The sequence below is a fragment of the Corvus brachyrhynchos genome, unplaced genomic scaffold, assembly GCF_000691975.1.
Source record: "Corvus brachyrhynchos isolate BGI_N302 unplaced genomic scaffold, ASM69197v1 scaffold279, whole genome shotgun sequence".
Classification (NCBI taxonomy): domain Eukaryota; kingdom Metazoa; phylum Chordata; class Aves; order Passeriformes; family Corvidae; genus Corvus; species Corvus brachyrhynchos.
The window spans coordinates 3,024,458-3,042,605 of NW_008246060.1; the positions used below are offsets into that span (position 1 = coordinate 3,024,458).

General features: G+C 41.4%; 1 protein-coding gene across 6 annotated transcripts in view; it reads left to right on the top strand.

Annotated features, from left to right (window-relative positions):
* The window catches only part of RTKN2 (rhotekin 2), a 53,618-nt gene that overhangs the window by 1,004 nt on the left and 34,466 nt on the right, over window positions 1–18,148 (top strand). For 2 of the 6 annotated variants that reach the window (XM_008642762.2, XM_017746199.1), the window contains exon 2: window positions 14,410–14,515. The gene's annotated coding sequence lies outside the window, so the exon portion shown is untranslated. Of the gene's footprint in view, window positions 1–6; window positions 109–14,409; window positions 14,516–15,586; window positions 15,707–17,494; window positions 18,031–18,148 lie in introns of those variants that run through there. The other 4 variants (XM_017746196.1, XM_017746197.1, XM_017746198.1 and 1 more) reach the window with 4 other exon arrangements.

Below are 18,148 nucleotides of genomic sequence, written 5' to 3' on the forward strand. Positions count from 1 at the left end.
CGGAGTCGCTCCCCTCCCCGGAGCGACCTCCGCCTGACCCACCTGCCGTGAGCACCTGGCCAGGGGCGTTCGCGGGGCTTTGCGGGGTCCTGTCAACACAGCAGAGCAGTGAGTGAGCTGTGCGGTGTGTGTTGGGAAGATGCTGAAAGATAACGCAATTTAAAGCACTTAAGCGGCAAGACAGGACTGGCACATGCAAATAAGTATAATCTGGCCTTGGCTTTTGGGGAATATAATTGTCTGTGTGACTTTAAAACTATATTTAGAAGGCAGAAAGTTTTGTGGGTTTTTTTGTTTGTTTGCTTGGGGTTTTTTTAGTATGACCCTAATTTATTCTCAGTATTTAGGGAGGGGAAGCAGTAATAATAATAATACTTCCATTTAGAGTATGAGGAATGGATGTCATAGACATAGAGAATGGTTTGGGTTGACCTTCAACGGTCTTCTAGTCCAATCCTCCTGCAATAAGCAGAAACATCTTCAACTAGATCACGCTGCTCAGAGCCCTGTCCAACCTGACCTTGAATGTTTCCAAGGATGGGGCATCCACAACATCTCTGGAAACCTGGGCCAGTGTTTCACCACTTGTATTGCACAAAATTTCTTCCTTATATCTAGTCTAAATCTACTCTGGATCTAAACCCATGTGATTGATGTTAGAGAACACTGCCAGTATGTCCTCTGAATAGGGAGAGATGCTTCTAAACTTTTTATATGCCACAGATGTGTGTCTATTTTTGTGAATTTTTGGAAACACAAGCAAGGCTGATTGTAGAGTAGCAGCCTTTTTGAGGTAATAGTGAAATATTGCTCTTTCTAACCTAGTCCTTGAGGCCATACTGGTAATATGCTGCAGATTATTTTTTCTTTTTTTCACTGTGAGAGTACTGCAGTAACGTTTAATTTTGTACTAATATGTCTGTTCCTTGAGTGCAATATACAGGCAGAGTCTTAAACACTGAGAAAATTTGAGCACATTGATAGATACCTTTGATGTGATTAAGACATTTCCAGTAAATTATTCACCAGATGGCACATCAAAGGAAGTTACTCAAATTGCATTTCAGAGCTTCAGCTAATCTCTAAAGTGTGTGGGCTACCATCCAGGCTGCAACATTTTGCATGAGTTAGTTGTCCTTTATTACCTTGCGTAATGTGGTGATTTGGCCTTCTTTTGTCATCAAGCAGTACCAAAACCCAGAAAGGCGGTCAGGAGGGAATAGTTTTGAACCATGTTTGCCTCCAGATTTGGGACTCCTGACTATTTCTTTGTAGGAGGCCAACACTGACAGAATATAACCATGTTTTGGTTCCCATTTTCTTGGCTGTTGTCCCCTACTGTCCATTATCTCCCTCTGTTGTGCCTATTGCCTTCCTACCTCCTCCACATCACAGGTGCTTGGTACTGATGCTCCACGGTGCAGATGAATGCTATGAGGTGAACTTAGCATGGTGGGATGCTACCTGAGGCTTCATCCACATTTAGAAGAGGTGACACCCACCTGCCCTCTCCAGCTGACAGTAATGAGAGTGCTCATGGTCTTAAGTAACAGAAAATGTTGATGACTTGGAAGGAGCCCATTGTTCTGCGGCCTAAGCTACATGGTTTTGGCCAGTTAGATCTGAAGTCAGGCAACCATTTAGCCTCTCAATTCTTTCAAGATTTCTCAGGGTTTACTTGCACTCCAGGTATTTGTTTTGCTGGATTGGGATCCAGCTCCTCATCTCTTCAGTTTTTAATTCCTGATGCTGCCATTTGGATGTCCAGTTCAGTCATTCTCTCAGCATTCAGAGAGGAACAGCCTCCCTTTAATATACCAGTGACTGTGCATTTTATAGCAGAGAATATGCATCAGCCATTATATGTCTGAGCTTTATCCTCTGAGATTTAAACCGTGAGTGGGTAGAATCTACCACTGTCACTTACACAAAGCCCAAATTGATACAGCCATAATGTAGGACTCTGTGAAATTCTGCCAACTGCTGGGGAGGCGTTATCCAGTTTATTTGTATGCATCTCTCTCTTTCAAGATCTTTTTAAACGTGCTGCAGTATAATTTCCAGAAGGATAAAGACTACTTAAATGAAAACAGCATGTACCAACCTGTTTAGTGCTGCAAGGAAGGTGGAATATTCATAATATTCAGCCTTTTTTCAGGTAGGGCTCTATATCTGTTGTACAGCGTCCCATCTGACCTTTAAATAGGTTAAAGCTTCCTTAAAGCTGATGATTTCACTTTACTGAAGGCAGATAAAAAAGGCAGTATTATAAAATTAGTTTGCTTTTCAAGAGTTACAGTACTTGTTTATCTTCTGATTTTTTTTTTCTCATTCTAAACAAGGAAAATAGGTGAGTCAGTTTTGTTTTCACTTGCCTTTCAGGCTCTCAATGCTGACATGTTTGTGGGAGCCTTTTTTATGTGGTGTAGAACTGGATTCCCTATGATCACTTTGGCTACATTCAGCAGCCTCTGATTTCCTTGTTTGTGTACTGGTTTGCTTTGAAAAGGGGTGTCAGAAATTTTTGTCTCTCCACTTCACGCCCACGCTCCCCACACAGGTCTTCATTGCATGATCTAGCCAGTTCATAGGAGACATTAATTTGCATGGAGTTACTGTTGGGGAAGTTTTCCTGAACTATATATGGTTATATAAAAGCACACAGCTGCACATCCGTTACCACTGCATACAGATGGGATTGGGAGTTTGGCTCTGGCAAGTAGCACAGTCCCCCCATTCTGTAAAGCTGTGCCCGAAATAGGTATGCCTATTCAGTTCAGTTAATTTGTATGCTGGGAAGTGCTGTGTTTTTCTTGGTGTTTGAGTGTGAACCACAAATGCACATAACTTGAGGTGCTGAAGCTTACCTGCATTTAATACTTGCCATCTTTCTGTTTATTGAGAGGAAGTAAGAAGTGAGTAGTAAAATCTAAGGGAAGACCTTAGAAGCTTGAAAGAAGTATTTGAGTGATTTATATGGTAGTGGTGCCTTAGATGAGGATTCATATTACCTTTGCCTGCAGATATATTCAGGAATCATCGAAGATACAACAATGTTCATTTTGCTGCCGCAGGCACTCATACCCACACAGTAGGAAAGAGGCTTTTGATGGTGTGTTTTAGCATACTGATTGAATAGCACCCTGCTTGCAGGGAGAGCGAACAGGAAGGAGGAGAACATGAGTGTATGTGTTGAGTTTGTGACTATTTGGTGCTGGTTAGTTGTTGCCTTTTCCTTTTGAGGGGGACTTCAATCTGATCACTGAATGTCAGTCTACCATCTTTTGAAATCATGAAAAAACCTCAAGTCTATGATTTTTGAGCTGTCACAGCATCAAGAGAGGCAGCATGCTGCAAGACTGCCCTTGGTCCTGCAGCAGCTTATCCTGCCTGGTTTGCAGTCAGCTTCCAGCCTTCTTGCAGGCTCTCCAAACTTATTACTGTCACCATAGGAAACCCCTGGCTGGAGCTGACTCTGGAAAGTTTTTGAGCTTTCCTCTTCTCTATCCATACTGTTGCATAGGAAAATAGAGAATAAAGGGTTCTCTTGTGGGTTGATTTGCACCATTTAGTCCATACGTGGTGAGAGTTCTCAGGTGAGAGAAGGCTGTGGGCATATTTTCCAAAAGACAGGAGAAGACAGGCTGTGGGGAGAAGTGTCAGCAGTAGATATGGCTGGAACTTCAGCCATTTTGATTTTGCTTCCAAAAGAGTGACTTCAGTTAGTTAGGAGGATAAAATATAACTAACACCTCTTGAGAGGAAAAGCTGGGGGGACTTGCCTTCCAACCAAGTGACTCTTCACTGTGCTTATTTTGAAAGGGAAGAGGAACATACCAAGTTTCCAGTGCCTCTTCTTCAGACGTCAAAAGTCTAAGCTCTGAGTTGTAATGCTCATGAGAGTAAACTGTTGCCTTTTAACAAAGCCATCTCACTCCTGCTCCTCACGTGAGCAGCCACAGTGTAGCAGCACCTCTGGGAACAGCACTGGGTTTTTCAGATCTGGTAGTCTGGGACAAGTAACAGCAACTCAAGAGGGTCAGGACATCACTGGTGACAGCAAGGGACAAACCTAGCATGGCTCTCCGAAGAGAATGTTTTATATGGCTGTAACAAACTGGCCTGGTGTAAGCCAGCTCCCTGCAGCACATGAGCTTCTGTTAGGTATTAATTGTGGGATTAGCTACCAGGTTGCTATTCCCAGATCTCTTCTGAAATGAGATGTAATCTGCAGCAAAATGGGGGTTATTTGTTTTTGAAAGAAGCTGCCCCACTCAAAAACAGAGACTGAAAAATGGCAAAAATCATGTCAGACTATGTTTAAAGAAAGATTTCTCCCTACGGCAAAGCCTTTCCCTCATTGGGACTTATTAAAATACAGACATTTTCTCCAAAGAAAAGGAAAGCACAAAGCCTGCCATTAAAGCAAAGTTTCAAGCTATTTCATTCAGACAGCGTTCTTTCTGCAATGGGCACTGCATGGCAAGGAACATTGCTTTTACAAGTTCGTATCACATGCCTTCCACGTTTGAAGGACTATGTGCAGAATAAACCACGCCGATTTCCCAACTGGCAAAAGTGCCCAAATGGCCAGAAAAAGCCTGAGAATAGCCATCTCTATCTTATTGGCTGACTTGGTGCCTAATCCTATGTGCTTGGGTGTTAAAAGTTTTTAATTTACATAACAGAGACATAAAAAGAACAGTATTAAGGTGCTGTGGCAAATTCAGTCCTCTGGGATATTCCAGCACGCGGGAGAGCAGCTCCAAGCCCTGTGGGAAGCAGTGGGGGTGGGCTTCCCCTTTCTGCTGCATTCCTAGCATCTGTGCCAGGACTCCAAGAGTTCAGTGGTCACTGAGAGGCAAAAAAGTCACATGGCCCAAGAAATCAAAGGTCATCTAAAGGTCAAAGATCACAAATCCAAAGGTCAGCTGGGGGATCAAAGGTCACAACAGGGAAATGTAACGTGGAGGTCACAGGTCAAAGTCATGTAAAGGTCAAAGGTTACAGAAGTCCTGGTGTTAAATGTCATTACAGAGGTCAAAGGTCACAAGAAGGGATAAGTATCACCATTATCAAAGGGTCAAAGGTAACAAAAAGCCAAAGGTCATTGAAAAAGTTAAAGATCACCCAGAGCTCAAAGGTCATTGAAAATGTCAAAGGTCATTTGGGGTCAAAGGCATACAGGTGCCAAATGAGAGACAAGAGATTTGTTTTTTGAGATCCAATTCTTAAAAACCACTTCTTGAACTTCTGGGCACAGTTCATCAGGAGCCTGGCTCAGGGCCTCAGGCACCCTGGTAACCTGAACATCACACCTCATCCAAGACAGCCAGGGACTAGGAAACACATTCCTACCATTCAGATCTGTGCCTCCATACCCTGGAGAGGAAAGCTCAGCCACTTCCAGGGCTGTCCTCCTCCAAAGGGCCCTCAGGAAACCCAAGGAAGCAAGTGCTTTCCCCCCTGAGTCACCCTCCTGCCTGGTCCTGCTCACATTGGAGGCTGGTGGCCCTTGGTGCCATGTGCCACACCAGGATACCCAACAACAGCAGCAGCTGGGCAGATGCTATCTGAGATTACCCCAAAACTAATCCACTTTTTGTTAGAAATTACTAGAGGTTGTCTCATGGATGAGGATTCTGTAGCTTTAAGATCAAAATACATTGCAGATAGTAATGTGTTATTAAAGCTAAGGTATTTTTGGGGGGAGCACTTTTTAACATGGCTGATAGTAAATCCCAAGTAATGGAAGAGAAGAATCCACAGCTCATCCCATTTCAGTTTTAGTTTATTTGAAAATGTTGCTTGTTCCCATATTCTTCCAGGTAATGGTATCACATATTCTGAAATGGATTTGAGATCAACAGGATGTGACAGCACAAGCAAAGAAGTTTCCACACAACATCTGGCCATACAAAAAAATTGATTCAATTGCACAAAGCCCACAGTTCTTCCATCTTTGATCTTTCTGGAAATTAAAATATCAATATGAATGACTATAGATTTTTGCAAAATGATGTGTCCACTGAAGTTTCAATTAGCAGAACAATTGGCAAGTGCTGGTTGGAATGAAGCATTGGAAAGACAGAACCTCAGAAGGTGTTTATGGCCCTTTCAACTCAAATTCAATTTCATTTCCAATTTCAATTCAATTTAAAATGTCCTTTAGGCATTTTCCGTATTCAGATAAGAATTTTTAAATCATGAAGAAAATACCATTATATTTCCTATGTAGTATCCATACTAATATGACATAGAATTATTTGATTTAAATTTTCTTAAGTAAAATCTCAAATTCATGTCAGTTGCTATAGCCAGGGACTTCAATGCCACTAAGAATTTGCCATGTTGCTTCTGGTTCTTGCTGGCATGTGCTGCTTGGTCTTTGCTGTCACATATCAACAATCTTAACATATGATTTTTAAGGACCACTACATTTGGGGCACTCTCCTACATATGATAATGCAGTGACTCAGAAGGAACAAAACGGAAAATTATACTGATAAATACCCAGACCATGAAGCAAACAGTACTCAGCACTTCTTTCGAAAGGAGGAAAATCAAAACAAAACAAGAGGAAGGAAATAAAATGTCAGTTTGAGCATTAAAAGGTGTTCTATTCTCTGTTTAGTATTATACAGTGCTAATAAATTCAAACCAACCGGGAAGCCTTAGCTTGGATTCAGAAGAATACTGACAAAACTTAGTGGAATGCTACAAACTTTTCTGTAGCTTGAGTGCAGTTATTTCTATTCCCCAAGAAAACTTGGCTCCGCAGCTTTTCACATTGATGTCATATATTAAATGATTCCATAAATTAAATTCTCTTCTGCTCAGGGTACCTGCTCTCAAATTCATGTCAGTTGCTATAGCCAGGGACTTCAATGCCACTAAGAATTTGCCATGTTGCTTCTGGTTCTTGCTGGCATGTGCTGCTTGGTCTTTGCTGTCACATATCAACAATCTTAACATATGATTTTAAGGACCACTACATTTGGGGCACTCTCCTACATATGATAATGCAGTGACTCAGAAGGAACAAAACGGAAAATTATACTGATAAATACCCAGACCATGAAGCAAACAGTACTCAGCACTTCTTTCGAAAGGAGGAAAATCAAAACAAAACAAGAGGAAGGAAATAAAATGTCAGTTTGAGCATTAAAAGGTGTTCTATTCTCTGTTTAGTATTATACAGTGCTAATAAATTCAAACCAACCGGGAAGCCTTAGCTTGGATTCAGAAGAATACTGACAAAACTTAGTGGAATGCTACAAACTTTTCTGTAGCTTGAGTGCAGTTATTTCTATTCCCCAAGAAAACTTGGCTCCGCAGCTTTTCACATTGATGTCATATATTAAATGATTCCATAAATTAAATTCTCTTCTGCTCAGGGTACCTGCATCCCAAGTATCACATAGGGACACAGAAGACAGTTCAGACTTGTGTCTTTAATGTCATCTGAAAGTATATTGATTTTATTGGATGCTTAGGTACAATTTACTTCTATTCCTTCATGCTCTTTCCTCTTTTTTCTCATATTCATGTGAGCAATTTGCTTTCACGTTTGCATAACATGTAAAGGTCTGGGGGATCAGCTATTGCTGTCTTGGGAGAATGACTGAGTAGGCTGGAGGTTCCTGTTGGGCAGGACACTGAATGGGGGGATGAATGAGGCTTTCAAAGTTACTGGAGAGGGGCTCACTTAAGCCAACAGGCTTCCTATATGATAAAGAGAAGACACGGTCTACAAGAAGGGGACAAACTTAGAAGAAAAATACAGAGCACTCTAGTTCCTAGATGCTAATGAGATGAAAGAGCCTGGTTTTCTCCAGTGCTCAGCTTTGCTGGCAATGTGCAGTTTGCATGTTGCAGCCAAGCAACACTCAAACTGGGCAGGAAAAGTGATATGGCTGCACAGCTGTTCTGGAGTCCTTTTCCTCTTCTGCAGCAGGTTGGATGTGGCAAGGACAGAAATTGGTTAGATGGGGTGAAATTCACCTGAGCACGAAGGAAAGGCATTGTTTGTCTCTTGTTGCAGCCCTGATCTTGTCTAAATGGTAATCACTGTGGAAGTGTTAGGCAGTGTCTTGCTGCAGAAATGGGCCTTTTTTTACACCTGGTAATTTGTGCCACATGGCCTATGTTAAAGCAATGTCTTGTGTAGTGCAAAATGAGGTGGGTTCGTTGTCCTTCAAGGGACAATTTTGCTTCTGTTGTTATAAAGAATGCTACCTTTTGCAATTGCTAAATCTGTAGCGTTCAGAGCAAGGTGGTGGATCATCTTTATTACTCATCACTTTGAAGGCACTGCCTGTGAGCATGCGAGAAGGTTCTGTCAAATGGTTTTATGCACAAGGCAGATTCTTCTCAAAAGAAGACTCTGACGTCAATGACATGTTCTTATTCACAGGAGGTAAAAAGTGCAATGAACTAAAGATATGTATGCAGGTAGCAAACAAATAAACAAACTGTGCTCTAGATAATTTAACAGATGCATATCCTTGGAAAAATTGAATAAATAAATGGCACAGTCCTTGGGAAATACCATGCTCTTGCCACTGCCACATGTGCAGTGAAACATAGATACAATTTGAAAGATAGGTAAGAGTCAATATGTGCAAAGATTCCTGAAAACAGATGTTTTCACATACACGTCTATCTCTCAGGCAGTAGGTCTTGAAGGCTGTGTGACCAGACACTTCTATCTCTGTCTGAGACTGGGAACTGAAAGAACATGTGTTCACCAAAGGAAAAAAAAATGTATTGTGCCATGGTGCTTTCTATCTTCTCCTCAAATTACTTGCCCCCAGATGGCTGCTAACTTTATATAACTTGCAGCCAGGGTTCCTCCTACAGGGAGCAGGAACAGAGCCCAAACTGATCTCATCCAAATGGGACTTGGTCCCATCTCCAGACTGACTAATGCCTATGTTAAACTCAGGTGAGCCTTCCTAGCATGCAAAATTCCCCATGCAGTTTCTCTCCAAGATTTACATGAAAGCTGCAATGCTATCCAGGACTAGAGTCAACTGCCTATTATTCTCTTTTGAAACATTTTGTCCCAAACTCAGGCTATTTGGTTAGATCAGTAAAGTTAGTTTAGAAATGCCCAGAGGCGAAACCATTAGTAACAAGAGAATGATTCATTCCTTACAAAAATCTGATCTCTCAGAAGATTGTTTGGAGAAGCTTGTTTGCCACGGATGACTTTCTAGGCAGCTATTGAGATGAGTGCCAGTAAAATGCACTCGGTGGCACACAAACCATTATGGTGCCAAATACGTATAAAACTTACTACCTCTAAAATTGTCAAAGAAGTTCTCCACCAACCTAGCGATGCCATGTAGTAAGATAATTTGAAAGGAATGCCTAAAAAATGGTGTGGCTGGGGTGGGAAAGAGAAAAACCTGTTCAGATTAGTAATGTGCGTACTGCCTGCATGAAAGCTGCCAATGAAATTCTGGGTGCTTCAGTGCCTGGTGGTTTAAATGCAATTGGCTGCTTAAATCCATCCAGCAAGAGCATGCAATTGTCTCTAGCAGGCAGATGTAGCAACACACGTGTGTGAAAGAACCTGTCCCTTACAGAAGTGTGAGAGAGATGTACTTCGGGGAGAGACTTAGAGCAAACACAAAGGGCAGATGAGGAGCAACAGCCCACTTGTATCTTTTAAAGCTCCCTCCTGGGCTGGTGTTTTAAAGATGGAAGTTAATACAGTTCTGGAAGGGACTGTAAGACAGAGCAGGGGTATTTGTAAAAATTTAAGACTGTGTTGTGAGTGTCCACACTGTGAAATAAATTAAGAGAAAATGGTCTTCATGTTAGGTAGTGGCTTGGTTTTGCTGGTGTTTTCTCTCACAAAATATAATGCCTTATCTATGTAAGCAGGGTGACTCAGTGTTGCAGAGATTGTTGATGTACAGGGAACACATTCCTGAACAGGGAAGGAATAAAAGAAAGCAGAGATTTTAACTTGTTGGTTAAAACTGCTTTAGTGCACAAACACTGTTAGTAAAAAAGTATTTGGGGATTATCTTAAACAGGTGTCCCTCTGTATCAGACTTGGGTAACTTCCCCTCTGGCTCTGCGTTAGCTTTTTAAAGAACCTTTAAATTTTTTGAATTATAAAAAATTTACTTGCTGTTTGTTGGTTTTTCTTTAAACATCCTGATTGCTTTTTGATGACACTGTACAAACACACGGTTAGAATCAGGTGCTAGAAATAGCTTCCTAGAACTCAAATTGATTTTTAAATAAGAAAGTAAACATGTGCTTGTGTGTAAGTCGTGCATGCATCCAGGCAGAACTAGTTATTTTTATTCATCTAGATGAAATTGTCTGTAAAAACATGAGGTGCTATTTATTGTTACCATAATTTATAATTTAAAATGCTAACAGTGACATGAAGTGTTGTCTCAGCTCATTTAACAGGCTGTGAAATGGTTAGAAGGATGATAGAAATCTCTGACAAACGAACCTCACGTAAAATGTAGTTACTCATATTTGCTACTCAACCCCAGATTTTTCATAGTGGTGAGTAAAAATGGGTCATCTTGTTAGGTGAAAAAATATTATCATTAGCAAGAAATGTTTCCATCTTGCATTGAGGAGAATGCATGCACAGCTCAGTCTCATCCCCTCCCCATGGTTTGACTTTGAGGGGAACTGGAGTAGGGGAAAAGAATAGCTGGACTGCTTGGTTTCCTTCAGTGCAGCTGTGGTGAACTCGAAGAGAAGGTGCTGCCTGTCACCTCAGCCACGGGGTGTCCGCAGGGTCCTTTGCAGCAAACTTCTCCCCTTGGATCTTTCTTCCCAATGAAAATGATACCCTAGTCCCTCCTACATGTGAATGGACAATTTCAATCCAACACTGCAGTGATTCAGCAAAAAAGCATCACTTGTATAAAAGATATAGTCTGACTCTGGGCTTATTCCCCAGGAACAGCCTTACATCCCTGTTGGGGTCCCAGTATTGCCTGTGCTGTGGCAAATACTTCTTGTTGCATTATGGCTCTTTCGAGGCTCCACGGGGTCAAGTTATTTCACAGTGGTATTGCTCTCTGAGGGGCAGAGGAGGAGATTGGATTTAGGGAGAAGTTTGGTGACTGCACAGGGACTAGGGATGCTGAGAATAGAAAATTATCTGGCAGTTCTAAAAACTTAAATCCTTTTATCCCTATGGATGTATTTCTTTAATCTAAGCACTTGAGTGGATGAACTGTTCAATATTTTTTCAGTATCCATTTCTGTAAGAAACAGGACATAATTTGCAAGCCAGATTTTCCTTAAGGACCAGAGGCTTAAAATCTCTGATAGAAATTTCCAACCAGAAATGGTTATTATGTTGCACATATCAATAAGTAGATTGATAGTAATGAGACATTACTTTTTTTTACTGTTCTATTTTCATGAGATAACATTTACCTTAATCCTTCTTGCTTTGGCTCACTCTTTCTTGGCCTGATCTGTATGACAAATGCCCATTTATGCAGATGGAACCCCAGTAAGGAGTTAGAAAAATGCAGAAAAACTACAGCTTTGTGGCAAGGCAGGAAAAACCAAGGAGCCACAGATGGTTATATCCCCAAGTGTGACTGGGAAAACTATTGAGGCAAACCAATCTCGTACTAATGAGAAACATTTCTTAGGGCAAAGTGAGAGTTTGCAGTGAAGTATAGATCCCTATCCATGCTCCTTTGAATATCCTCCCTGAGACTGGATCAAAACAATCCAAATAGTGTGTGAAATGCAAAGAAATTAATTTACACAGGGCTATTGTGCCTCAGTTATTGGGACAACAGTTGTCACCTCAAGATGTGCCATGGTAAGGGCAAGTCACTATTTACTTCCTTAGCAATGCTGCAGTGCAGGGGGAACTTGAGTGCAGGTGGCTGCACAGAGGGCAGCTAATGTTGCTTGGTCTCCAGAGCACATTGCTTTGCCATTTTTCTCTCCCTAGATACCTGTATTTCAGTACTTGGAAAATATTAGACCGAACTACAAAGTCATTTCAGATGGAGATTGTTTCCAAGTATTGTATTCTGCAGAGATAGTCTACATTGTTTGGGAAAAACAAAGAGACAATCATTTGGAAATACTCTCTGAAGGCTCTACCTTCAGAGAAAAAAAAAGAAAAAGCCAATCCCAAGAGCTAACTGGAGAATTGCTCCTTTTACCTGGGCAATTGCTATCAGAAGTGGGCTTACATCTGCTCTCACAGCAGTAGGTGGAAGTCCTCTGTCTATCAAAAGGAAGATGATTTTCTGACATAATTTTCTCATATAGGAGTTTATCTTTAGATATGTGATAATCTCAGTGTACTAATTCATCATTTCAAGTTCAAAGTGGCAATCCATTAAATGATCAGTGACTTCTCACTTGCCTCTCCAAGATCAATTGGGAAACTCCTAACAGGCCTAACCCTGAAACCAGAACATGGAATGCCCAGTTAGATTCTCCCATGACACAAACTGGTGACTTCACCAGCATGCTGCCCAGCAAGCATTTGGATGCAGCTGTCTTGGATATTTTATATACCAAATGCCACCTGCAGAAAATGCCCAAGAAATCAAACCAGGACTCTGTACCCAGCAGAGGAATCCTGGTAAAAGGCATGGTAAGAGAGTGACAGTGTAGAATCTCTAGGAAGCCCTCCTTGTATGGAACATGCCCATAATATGGAGCTGAAAGGACCTCTCTGGGTTTAAACAGCAGTGTTATTTTTGTGTCACCATTTCTCTGTGTGTATAAATGTCCCCTTATATTTCCGCTGTCAGTATTACCGTGTCCCACAGCCATAGGGAGGAGAGGAGAGAAGATCCAGCAGGCAGGAATTGTGCAGCAAGATTGATTTATTTAATTATTTTACAAACCTTTTATAGACTTTTTTCTTCATAGTCTAATTGGACAAGGATCAGCCACCCCTTGGGGTGATTGACTAAAATCCTAAAACATCCATTGTCAAAATATTTTTTCTACTGCACCATAAACATAGTTCTACAAGGTCACAGGTGTTCTTAGTTTACAGAACTTCTGCTATTATCTTCCATGAGAGAGAAAAGTATCCCGCGGTTTAGAAGAAGCAGGAAAATTCCTTGCTAACAGCATTTTTGTATCCACACCCCTATTAGCAATGGATCCAAGCAGCCAATTTCAACCACCTTTGGTTTTGAAAATAATTAAAGATAACTTCGTTCCTGCAACTGCTGTGAAGATAGAAAGTGGAATGGAAAAGAGAGACCACATAAATTTCTAAACTTAGGGAAAGGCTGCAAAACGTATAGTGTGTTAGACACTGTGTATCCACACCGTCTTCTAAGCTGGACAAAGGCTTCTAGAGAAGCTGTCAGTCACCTGTGAGGATCCTTGTCCATAAGGATACTTTTGATGGGTTTGATTTTGTACCAGTGTGGGAACAACATGTGAATTGGCTTCAAAACCAATGCCCCTGGTCTCCCAAGCAGAAACAAAAGAATACATGTGACTGGTCTTCCTCAGTTAGTCACTCTTCATCCACTGTCTTGGGCATGGGCAACTTTAAGATGTAGAGGATGATCAAACTGCAGTTTAAAGTCATGCAATATTTAATCTGATTGTTAAAGTTTTCAGGTTTGATCTCAGGAACTGTTCTCCAAATTCATATGGGGATGGATTTTATGTAACTTACTATTTCTGTTATGAAATATATTTTGAGTGCATTTATCTCATATGGTAATTCAAAAAGGCTACATTAATCTAATCTGGAGGCATTTCAATATAGGATTGACATCAGGAATACTGGGAAGAGTCAGTTTCTGGCCTCTTCTCTGGAAAAAGGAAAAATAATTCCTTGTACTTTCTCCACCTTCTACAGTTTCTTTTAGAAATTCTACCGGAACATGCAATGATCAACAAAATAGTTCATTGAAGCACCTTGGTATCAATGTTTAGTTGATGGCATCACACAGAGATGTGACCCCGATGCCATTGGGAGCACTAAAGCAGTTGAAGGAGCACTGTAGAATGTTAAAAATCTTGAGCAGAAGATGAGCAAGCCCTCAGGGTAAAATTAATCTGAGAACACCTGAAATAGTAAGAGTTTATTCTAATCTGTTCTGGCCTCCCTGTCTAATTATCCAAGAAACGTAAGGATGATGCGTGCTAGCTAACTTAGGCGCCTGCATGTTGTAGGATGACATCTTCATTGACTGGCTCCATGACTGCCTTAGAGAAGATACCTACTTCCCACTGCTCAGTTGGCTAACATGGAGCCTATAAAGTTTTCTCTTGCCATAATTTTCACCGTGATAGGGTTAGGCTTTAGCTCACTGTCAGCCAGATGATTAATTTTCACCTTATCCAATCAAAACTGAACCTAAAGTGCATTACAATAAGGTAGTTACCCATATTTAATTTGTTTTCTAGGACTACATGTTGCCCTTCTGCCCAGCTAAGAGAATGGAAAGACTTCAACAGACTCCAGCAGGCTGAAATGAAGAAATGACTTACTGAGGCTCCAGTAAGTGTTCAGGTAAGCACCCTAAATTCCAGAGTCTCTGCCCATTTCACCAATCTATAGTGGTCACATACTATGGCAATCAAAGTCAGGGGCAATCAATGGGAACAGTTTGCTCTTCAGTTTAAAATTAAATAAGTAGTCAGTTATAAAAAGCTTTTGCAAATTCTTTCCCACGTGTCCAGTACAAATCTTCATAGATTTCCATTTAGGATAAATCTGAAGAGGAATTGAATAGATTTCTACTGGCACACTCTGATGATATTCAAGGAGTAGGTGTAGCAAGCTGTGGGAACTAAGAAATTAAGAAAAATACTGCAGTGCTGTCAAGAGTAGGTGTAGACATTTTGTACCTGCTAAACCAAAATGATGGGCCTAACATTTAAAATAATATGCTGATCTAACACTTGAGCAGAACAATGATTTAGATAGACAATGATCTTTTCTCTGCTATCCAGTTTCCCTAATACTAGAAGGAAGCCAAATGCTTTGCAATGCAAAACGAATGGCAAATAAAAGGATGGTGTGATTCATCTGAAAAAAATGTTTCACTTAAGAAACCCCAGAAGGCAGGATATAGATCCCCTATTTAATTCACCCTACCCCCTTCTGACTTCTCTGCATTAGCAGCAGTGACTGTGCAGGATTTTCCTTGTTTTGTAGGTTGTGCCTTGGGTTTCTCTGCCATTCAGTGGAGGTTTGTCTGGAGAAAAAAACATGGTTACAATGCTTCCCTTTTTTGTTGCTGTCTGCTGAATTTACTCTTCAGTTAGGGAGCAAGCAGAATAGTTACTAGTTGAATCCCAGATCTCTGGATAATGTAGACGGCATAAAGCCTTCTTCATTTCAAGTTAGTTTGTGTGCTGTACCAGCAGGAGAGCTTTGTTTGAGTTAGATATGAAGTGTGGAAAGAACATCTCACCTCCTTCGAAACCTGTAGAAATGCCTTTTAAAGCCTCAGTTGCACGTTCCCATAAAAGATAGCGCTAGAAATTTGGTGAAATATTTAATTTTTTAATTAAGCATCTGACAGATCCACTGAATTATGAAGCCTCATTTTATAATGAAAAAACCTAACATCTCTAGACAGTGAATGCAACAGAGGACCAAAGCAGAAGCAGGTGCAAGAATGTAAGAAGCCAGACTTTGCAGAAACATGTTCCTAATGTACTGGAAAATTGGACATTTGAATCAGCTGAAGAGCAGGTATGCACTGAGCTTGAGAAGATACTATTCGTGTTGCTTCGGGCTGAGTCCTACACATTTAACTCCCACTGATTTCTTAAGGGCTCCAATTCAAGTCAGTGTCAGTAGGAGTGTGTAAGGGCTGCAGGCACGGGCTCTTTATGCTACTAGCAGTCACATTTTGGGACTTTATTAAGACTCAGATTTGCTGAACAGACTGTACTGCAAAACCATGCTAATTAGCATCTAAAGTTCTTGGACAACTGCCACAGATTCCTGGGAGCTGTCTACACCACCAGCAAAAATGGTTTTAGAGATGCTGATTGCCTGAAATAATTTGGGGCATAACTAGTCCTTTTGCAGTGATTTTTATTGTATCCATGTAGCCACTCTGGCTTTTGACAAAACCCTTTTGGTGCATACCTGAGAGCTGTTCTCAGGAGTTTTGGAGGCAATGCTTCTGGAAAGATTGAACCAGTGGGTTTGCTCTAGAGTCTAACCTGAACTGCTTGGGATGATGCTGGGTGGGAAGTGTTTTGGTGTGTCGTTTTCACAGGTTGTATTAATTTTCTCTGGTAGTGCACTATTTGGTGAGTTGGTGAAGAGATTTTGGCAAGGCAGAGTTACAGTAATTCATTCCTTATTTGTTTATCTCTACAGTAATGTTATTATTTCCAGCTGCTCCCACAGTTTACATCAAACTCATCAATGAGTTTCAGCCATTCAGTCAAGGCTGTAGCCTCACTCAACTTCGGTCAAGCATTGATTCAATGATAATGCGGTTCAGTTAACCTGAGACTTTCACCTGTTTGGTTCAATTCCACTCCATGACATGTTCCTGTTTCTAGTTTTCTTCTGTAGCCTAGAAGATTACCTGGAGATTTTTGAGGCATAAATCCCATCCCTGACTGATTCAGGAGAGGCCAGACCACACTTTAAGAGATGTGCCATACTGTAAAGCAAAAGGGCACTGATTTGTCATCTCACGTTCTCCCCTCATTTGGTGGATTGTTTTTGCTGTATCTGAAATCCTGAACTCTGCAGCAGAGACAGGAACCCAAGGCTTATCCTGGGATGCATGAAGCACCAGGATAAGGTGGAGACTTTCCTATCAACCTTCCTCAAGCCCACTCTTAGATATATTGGCTGTCCATATGCAGCTCTAAGTATCATACCTTCATTAAACAAAAGCCTTTTGGCTCCCTGATGGGATTTCTCCACTGAACAAACTGGACAAAGACTTCTTTTGGGAAAGTCACAATACCTAGAGAACAGGAGTATCTAAACAACAGGAAGAAATGTAGCATCTATAAATATATTACCGGGAGTAGGGCTTCCCAGTTGTGGCATGTGCCCTGCTAGTGGTATGCAGAGGACTTCAGGATGACATGAAGGTATTTAATGAGTATCTGAATGCCTCTCCTTGCCCTAAGAAATATGGCCCAAGATGGAGACAGGAACTGCTGAACAGCTGCCTCTGCCATCTCTGCCTCCAGGTGAAACTTGAGCATTCTGGAGAGAAGCAGAGCTCCCCATGCTCTGCCTAGCACCAAGGAATACATACCTTTGGTCCAGAAGTTCATGATTTTCCTTCAAGGCTCGCCCCCTGCATTTGTGCCCCAGTTGTAAATGTCAGGGGTCAAGCAGAGCCGCCGAGCATCTATGTGAAATCCTGATGAAGCGATGAGGCTTTTAAAATTTTCCCTTCTAACTGCATTTTCTTATATTTTAAATAAGCATATGTTAGCCTGGAGACTTCTGTCTTCTGTAGAAAGCTGTTAGCAACACTGTATATCTCACTCATTCCAGCACATTTTACTTCCCGCAAATGTTGACAACCCTGTGTGAAGCAAAGAGGATCTGTGCTTCTGACCATCACCTGTCAAGGAGGAATTCAGAGAGGAAAGCCAAGAAATCAGGGATGAGGAATGGATGGGAGACACTATTTTGGCTCATTTGTTTCATCTGCCGAAGACAAACAGAGCTGCAAAACTGGCAGCAGAAGAGAGAGATATGACTCCCATTCCTCTCCAGTCAATCCAGTGAATAATTAATGCACTTTTATTCAGTATATAACAGTATACTTTTAACAATACATGCTACTAGTGCAGCTGTTGAAGTACCATCATATTAAAGATGCGTAATTAGATGAACTGCAGGAAACCAAGAACATGGTTAAAAATTGATGGCATGCTTTGGAGCAGCAGTGGTTGCACACTGTGCAGGCGTCAGGAAGCTGCCGTGAGCTTCTCCCTCCCGCTCCCCGTAAGAGTACTCATCAGAAAGAGGTGGCACCGGCCTGTTTCGGGAAAGTAAACTAACGAGGAGCAAAGAAGCCAAGAAAGGTACTCTCCTGGGCTTTATCACTGGCACTCGCTGTTGTGGCTAAACACCGGGGGTTACCGCTGCCGTCAGTAACAGTCCGCAGGCAGGCACCCAGGCATTTCTGCAGGTTTCCCTGCC